The sequence below is a fragment of the Mesocricetus auratus genome, unplaced genomic scaffold (genome assembly GCF_017639785.1).
Source record: "Mesocricetus auratus isolate SY011 unplaced genomic scaffold, BCM_Maur_2.0 Super-Scaffold_100014, whole genome shotgun sequence".
Taxonomy (NCBI): Eukaryota; Metazoa; Chordata; class Mammalia; order Rodentia; family Cricetidae; genus Mesocricetus; species Mesocricetus auratus.
In genome coordinates, this window is record NW_024429197.1 from 7,796,796 (window position 1) to 7,803,522 (window position 6,727).

General features: G+C 51.2%; 1 long non-coding RNA gene across 2 annotated transcripts; it reads right to left on the reverse strand.

The window, feature by feature from the left end:
• Window positions 1-1,464: 1,464 nt before the first annotated feature.
• On the reverse strand, window positions 1,465-2,746 carry LOC121144083. Of its 2 annotated transcripts, XR_005881409.1 has the most exons (3): window positions 2,657-2,746; window positions 2,371-2,566; window positions 1,465-1,682 (listed from the first exon to the last, which is right to left on the reverse strand). It is a non-coding gene; the product is annotated as an uncharacterized LOC121144083 (long non-coding RNA). The 2 variants fall into 2 exon arrangements; XR_005881408.1 differs by lacking the exon at window positions 2,657-2,746 and having other exon boundaries at window positions 2,371-2,650.
• Between the last annotated feature and the right edge of the window lie 3,981 nt (window positions 2,747-6,727).

Sequence of the window (6,727 nt, forward strand, 5' to 3'; positions counted from 1 at the left end):
ATAGGTTGGAAATGACCTCGTGTGACTACTTGGGCTGGTTAAATAAGAGAGCAAAGAAACTGAAAAAATTGAAGGCCCCTAAATTTTGGATATATTATAGAATCACTTGGTGATTAATAACAGCCACTCACTCTGTGCTCTGCTTTAGAGTACGAAAACAGGGGTTTTCCAAAAAGTCCCCAAAGTGGCCTGGGAAATACGGAATATCATTATCCCTGTGGTAGAGACGAGGAAAGCTTGGGCACAAGATCAACATGCTCAGGGCAATGGAATTTCTGTGACACTCTAACTCTCTCTGCCTGGGTTCAGAGTATACACATCTCAACTCCTGTTCAAGGTCTGAGGAGGAGCCAGGATCCTTACTCTCAAGAGTCAGAGGATGAAGTGCTCCCTTCGAGCCTCAGAATGGCCATCCTATACCACTTATGCAAACAAGACCGCCTGGTGAATGCTGCATGCCCATTGGAAAAAGGCATCAAAGAAACTGCTTCAGCTGCGGCCGCTCCAGTCTTGTGAAAACAAGACTGTGTTGGTGTTCCTGGGACGTTTATTTAGCACCTATGGTGTGCACGCCCTGTGCTAGGTGACAGGAATAGAATGGAGTGGGGACAGGTGTGGTGCCCATTTTTCTGGAGGCTGCAACCCATCAGTAACCCTGTCAGGTAAAGAACCTCAGAAATGCCTTGAAAATCAGGGTCATCCCAGCAATGTGGTGAAGCAGCATCAATCAGGGGCGCTCTCTCAGCAGAGGCTGTGGTCTAGCAGGAAGTAGGTCCTCAAGACCAGAAAGCAGAGGCCTAAAGAACAAGGAAGCATGCAGGAAGCCCTTGAGAAGAAGGCTAGGGGAGAAATAGGGCTGAATTGAACTCAGGAAAGGGCTGGCTCTGAAGAGGTGGAGAGCTTGCCTTGCATGTACCAGGCCCTGGGCCCTGGCCCCAATCTCCACTGGGCTTCTACAGGAGCCTTGAAAAGATCCAGAGCTGTGTGAAAGCAGAGAATGCCCTTCAAGAGCGCTCACGGACAGACAAGGCACTGTTTGTGTGCTGGGGTATAGGGTATAGGACTTTCCAAAAGACTGAATAGTGATAGAAGCCCCTCAAGGGGAGCACTCCTTCCATGCCAGAAAGGACAGCAAGTGTGTGCTACCGGAAGATACAAGGCCCAGAGGTCTGCCAAACGCCTCTGGGAGCCCCCCATCCCCATCTTTCTCTTCTCACAGCCCCATTGAATTCTGACAGAGACTGGTGGTGACCTTCCCACCAGAAAACTACCCACAAACTCTTGAAAACTTTGCTGGGGAGAACACATGAATTTCCAGGCACTACACTAAGAAACCAAGAAGGCAATGGTGCCAACACCCTAGGCCAAATCAGTTTCCTGTTAGGATGAGAACATCCTAGGGCCTAGGACCCAGTGAATGAGATGCGCCCCACATACATCCACTCTTCAGATACAAAACAGGTAAACAGCACTTAACAGGTACTCAATTCTGGGAACACAGAGGTGAATCAGACACAGATCTGGTCCTGGGAAGAGCCAGCCTGGGATGAGAGGTGGAAATGGCAGAGCGATCCTCTTCTTGCTGAGGCTCTCATAGACGAGTAGACGGTGATTCTCAAAACTAGGAGGGACACAGCAGACATGAGTTGCCAAGAGAATATAGACGATTGCTTCTGAGATCCCTAGGGGGAAAGTTGGGAAACATTGCAAGTTCAGTGGCTGGAAACCTTTGTGTTGTGATGGTTGGCTACTGGTTACCTCCCAGTGACAGGTGACCATGATCAGCTTCCCACTAAAGGAATGGGTCTATCTCACGCAGAGCGGGTCAGCCCAGGGCAGGGCCAGCATACAGGCCAGGAACACAATACCGGCAGCATGATCACCCCAGGAGATGTCTGGGCAAGAAGGAGCGCCTGCCCCAGGGTTCAGGTGAGCCCTTCATCCTCCACTGCTACCCAGAGAACCCAACGAGACTGGAAGGGCCTGGGAGAACTCCATCTTCTCCCCTCACTATTCTGAGTGAAATGCGGGTCACTCGGGAAAATGAGGAGTGACCTGGATTGACCTGGGGGTCTGGGCTGGTCCGGTGGAGAAGGGAAAGTAACCTTCCTTCCTAGACACAGAGTTCTGAGCTGCTCTCATCAGCCGGTATAAAGCTCAGAGCGACTGCGCGAGGTAGGTGGGGCGAAGCCCAGAGCTTGGAAGTGTAAGAACGGGCATTTGAAACCATGAGTGTCCACCCCAAGACCTGTGCTCCTGCGCAGGATGCTCCTCGGCCTACTGGGAAAGCTCTTGGGAGGGCCGTGTGCCTCGCCACGACTCGGTGGTGGCTACGGGTGGCTCTACCTGCTTAGGAGCATCATAGCTTACTATCAACTTTGTAACTTGCAACGGTCTTTCTCCAGGCGCATTCTGTATCCTCTGATGCTGCCGCCATGGTCGCCGTCCTTAAATCCCGGCTAGGCTTTTAGTCATTCTTCCCGCCTTGCTTCAGTGGTGGCTCACGCTGCCTGACACCTGATTTCTGTTCCAGGGCTTTGGGTGACACCTCGCTGGCCACAGCCACCTAAACACGGGTGTGAAGGAGGAGCCGAGTCAATCTACGAGTCGAATGACCCCGAAGAAGTGGAGCTAAAGGAAGAGAATCTGGTCAAACCGTTAACTGCCCCCAATCCTGGAAGTTATGGAAAAACGGCCTCTTTCAACCTGGCAGGACAGCTGTCTCCAAGGCGACCCACGGAGCTGCCTCAGTTTATTGGGTTAAAGTGTTAAAGAGAGGCGGGACTGTATGGGTTCTGCCCAATGGGAGAGCTTGCTACTAAGTCATGTGTTTGCAGGGGACCCAATCAGAGCCTTGCAAGGACTGCTATTACTCGGGTGTAATGGGACTGCAAAATTGTGTTTCCAAAAATAGTGCTTCTAGGCCTTGGTCTTTGTGAGCGTGGGGAGCGCCAGCACTTGGATACCCTCATACCCAGCCATCCTCTTGAGATTCCTAATGGGTTGTTGTTGGACTAGAAGCACTCCGAGACTCGGGTCACTTTCTACCCCTGTAAAGATCAGGGAACTCTTTGCACCAGTCACAAGTGCCCCTCTTCTGTTTCTATCTTGTGCAACCTAGCAAGGACTGGCGTTGGCAGGACTCCATAGCCCAGACAGGTGAAGTGGCTTCTTCGGACACAAAAGCGCGTGTGTCCCAGCTCAGGTTTGAACCGGGTTTATCTACCAAGGGGAGCCAAAGGCAGGGAGATTAGGAACTCAAAGGCCAGCCTGAGCTACAGACCAAGGTCCTGTCTCAAAATACAAACAAACAACAGAAAAGTCAAACTGAGCCTCACTTTGGGGTCTGGTGTGGCTAACTATTTCATGCATGTCTGGCTCACGGCAAGCCTAGAAGCATAGGGAAAGCGTATCTCCCCAACCCAGTAGGCCATGATATGCAGGGCTGGTGAGATCATTTCTTATTGTCTCCTTGCCTGGCTGCCTGACGCCATGAGTGGGTTCCCCCAGTGACACCACTTAACCCGTATGAAGCCATCTGTTCTCTCAGATGAGTTCTGAGAGAGCAATGGGATGGGTGGTGCTCCCCGGACAAACCTCTGGGAACTCTCCCATCCTTCCAGGCTGATGGAGTGGCAGTGGACAACACAGGCTCAGGAGCTGGAGCAAACTTCAAATTTTGCCTCTCAAAGTTACTCTCTGTCTGGTCAGATCTAGAGTCCTTGTTTCCCACTGTGTGCACATTCCAAAGTCTTTTGAACAATATGACTGGGGCTGGGGAGATGGCCCAGTGGGTAAAATGTTTGCTGTGTAAATTTGAGGATGCCTGTGTCCATGACTCTGGGAAGGAAAGCAGAAGCAGGCAGATCTCCATGTCTGAGGCAAACCTAGTCTACATAGGAAGTTCCAGGATAGCCAGAGCTACACAGTGAGACCCTGTCTCAAAAAACAAGGCAAGCAAGCACACAAGCAAAAAAGGAAACATAATAAATAAATAAACAAATAGATAAATAAATAGATAAATAAAGTGGAGAGTGACCCAAGGAGTCATTCATTGCCGGCCTCCATGTGAACATAGTTGTGTACAACTGCATACATAAGCCTACCTCACAAGGAAGGGAGGGAGGGAGGGAGGGGGAGGGGGAAGGGAGGGAGGGAGGGGGAGGGAGGGAGGGAGGGAGGAAGGAAGGAAGGAAGGAAGGAAGGAAGGAAGGAAGGAAGGAAGGAAAGAGGGAAGGGTTTGACAGTTTGGAAAACTGAGCTAAAGGGGGGGATATTCCCATGTTACCGGACTCTGGATTCCAGATTTCCCTTCAGATCAATAATTCACTTTTAATAATCTACCTGAGTTCAAACCTCACAACACTTTCGTCGTCTGGTCTTGGATGAGAATGAATAAAATGGGTTAGTGTTCAGCTCTGTTCTCCATAATGGTATAGCTCTGTGCTTTTCTGAAGCTGCCCGCATGCCCACTCCCTGAGGGCACGGGTCTTCTCTGTGCACCCTACATACCCTTCCATCTCAGTGGCAATGCCCATGCTATCTGTCCTACTGAACCCCTGCTTTGCACCTTCACAGATGTCATCTCTCCACTCCTCACAGATACCCTGGGAATGGATCACATTAGTTTCCGTGAACAGATGTGGCCACTGAGGGTAGGGTAGTTGAAGTATTCAAGTTTCCTAGTGAGAAAGCAGTAGTGTCAGGTCCTCCCTCGGCCTGTCTGATTCAGAAGCACGTGTGGGGTCACTGTGTCGCTCCAGGTGGAAGAGAAACTGTTAGTAACCATGATGAGTAGGTGAAGCATAGTATAGCTGAGTCAGACAGCCAGCAGACCTATGCGTGTGAGCTGGTCACCTGTCCTGTCTTGCCTCCATTGACATCTGTGAAAACCTTTCTCTAGCCAGACTCTCCTGCTTCTGGAGTCAGTTGCCCTCCTGTGCCCGTCTTCTCGAGCCCTGGAAAAGGGGAGGCAGAAAGACTCCGTGCTGACTGAGTCTACAGCAGGGACTCTGGTCACTTTGTCAGCTGATAGAGGTAGGGAGTGGGTGGCTCAGAGAACCCACGGGACACAGCCCTTGTTATGAAACCACCTTTGGTTCCAGAACAGGAAAAATTCTTCCCTGCCCACCTTGGGCGGGATGGGCAGCCTGAGGGCAGTCCGCCTTCACAGGAATGGAGAAGACTTGGGGGCAGGGAAGCAGATGTGGCAGGTAGCCACGAAATTTTCCAGTCCCTACCCCTCGCCGGGCCTGTGACATCTCCACGATCAATAGGCTGGCCTGTTGGAGTTCTCAGCACGCCGTCACATATGTGACCCCATTTTTGAGCCTCACAGCGATGCTTCGCTGGTAGGTGTGGATGGGAGGCAGCCTGGCCCGGTGACACGCCAGGGGTGTGGCCAAGCCCAAGTCATCAGATCTGTGTTCAGATCCCAGCCTGTGACACTGAGAAATTGTCTCAACCTCTCTGGATCCAGGCTTCCTCCATCCGTGAAATGAAGATTCCTTGGGGGGTGATGTGGGAAGTTGGTGATGTACGTTAAGTTTCTAGGACCCCCATGAGGAACACTTTAGAGGTAGCTGGACCTTGTATGAAGACTATTGGCTAATGAATACAGGGCTGAGCCAGGGTCACTTAGAGTGGCCTGATACTCAGTTCCCCTATTTCATTGACAGTATACTTAGGAGGAAATTCTAGTCCAGCTGACCCAAGTAAGATGGACTTGGGCTGTGTTCTCAGCAGTGGGGGGAGGGCACTCCGGGGAGCAGTCCTCTTCTCACAAAGCGTGCTGGAACAGGATGACAGGGCAGAAAGCAGGACTGCTCTGATAGTCCTCACAGCCTCGTCAGCTCCCTGCCTGCGTCTTGCCCTGAGAGTCCCTTACTCCTGCTGTAACTTTCCAGTGTCTTGCTAGTTTCCCAAGATGAATGCGCCACACCTCAAATAAGCTGCTTGTCTCCATGACATGAGGCTCTTGGTTCAACCAAGGGATGAATATTTATGAAACATCTGTAAGCCTTACCACGGCTGGAGGGGGGAGGTGCTATACACAAAAAGATCTGGGCCCGCAAGGATCTTCGGGGAGCAGCACCGGGTGGATGTGTTCCTGTCCCCTCCACCTACCTTCCATTCCTACCCACAAAGGTTTCCTTTAAACCAACCCAGTTCCCTCCTTTTAACTCTGCACGAAGTGGGTGGACTCCTACTTCTTTAAGTCCCTGAGGGCTGTTTGGCTGGGTGGGTTTAGAGACAGCCAAACAAATGCTCTCAAACACTTCTGGGAGAGAAGGAATGACTCACAGTTGCACAGCGTATCAGCTGGCCCCTAGTCTAATGCATTCTGGGTAGCAGTGACCCAACCAAGAGACGCAGGGGAGCCTTCCATGTCTCGGGCTCTGGGGCATTGGAAGGGATAGAAAGGATTTGTCTTCTGGGAGGACAAACTGATATGTAGCACAAATAATAAAAACCCAGGGACAGATATTGGGGTTAAAGCTGAAGACCAGAAAAGCAAAGCCGCCAGCCACTAGCTCTTACCTCAGACTGAAAGAGTGATCCTGTCTCCATGAATCCTCAAATTAAACCCGACTGCCTCTGTCTCTACCAAACCTCAGACTCCCCTCAGCTCCTGTCTCCCCCTGCCTTATATTCTTCTCTAGTGCTGGGATTAAAGGTGTGGGACCCCAAGTGCTGGGATCACCTCTGTGTGAGCTCTGTTTCTCTT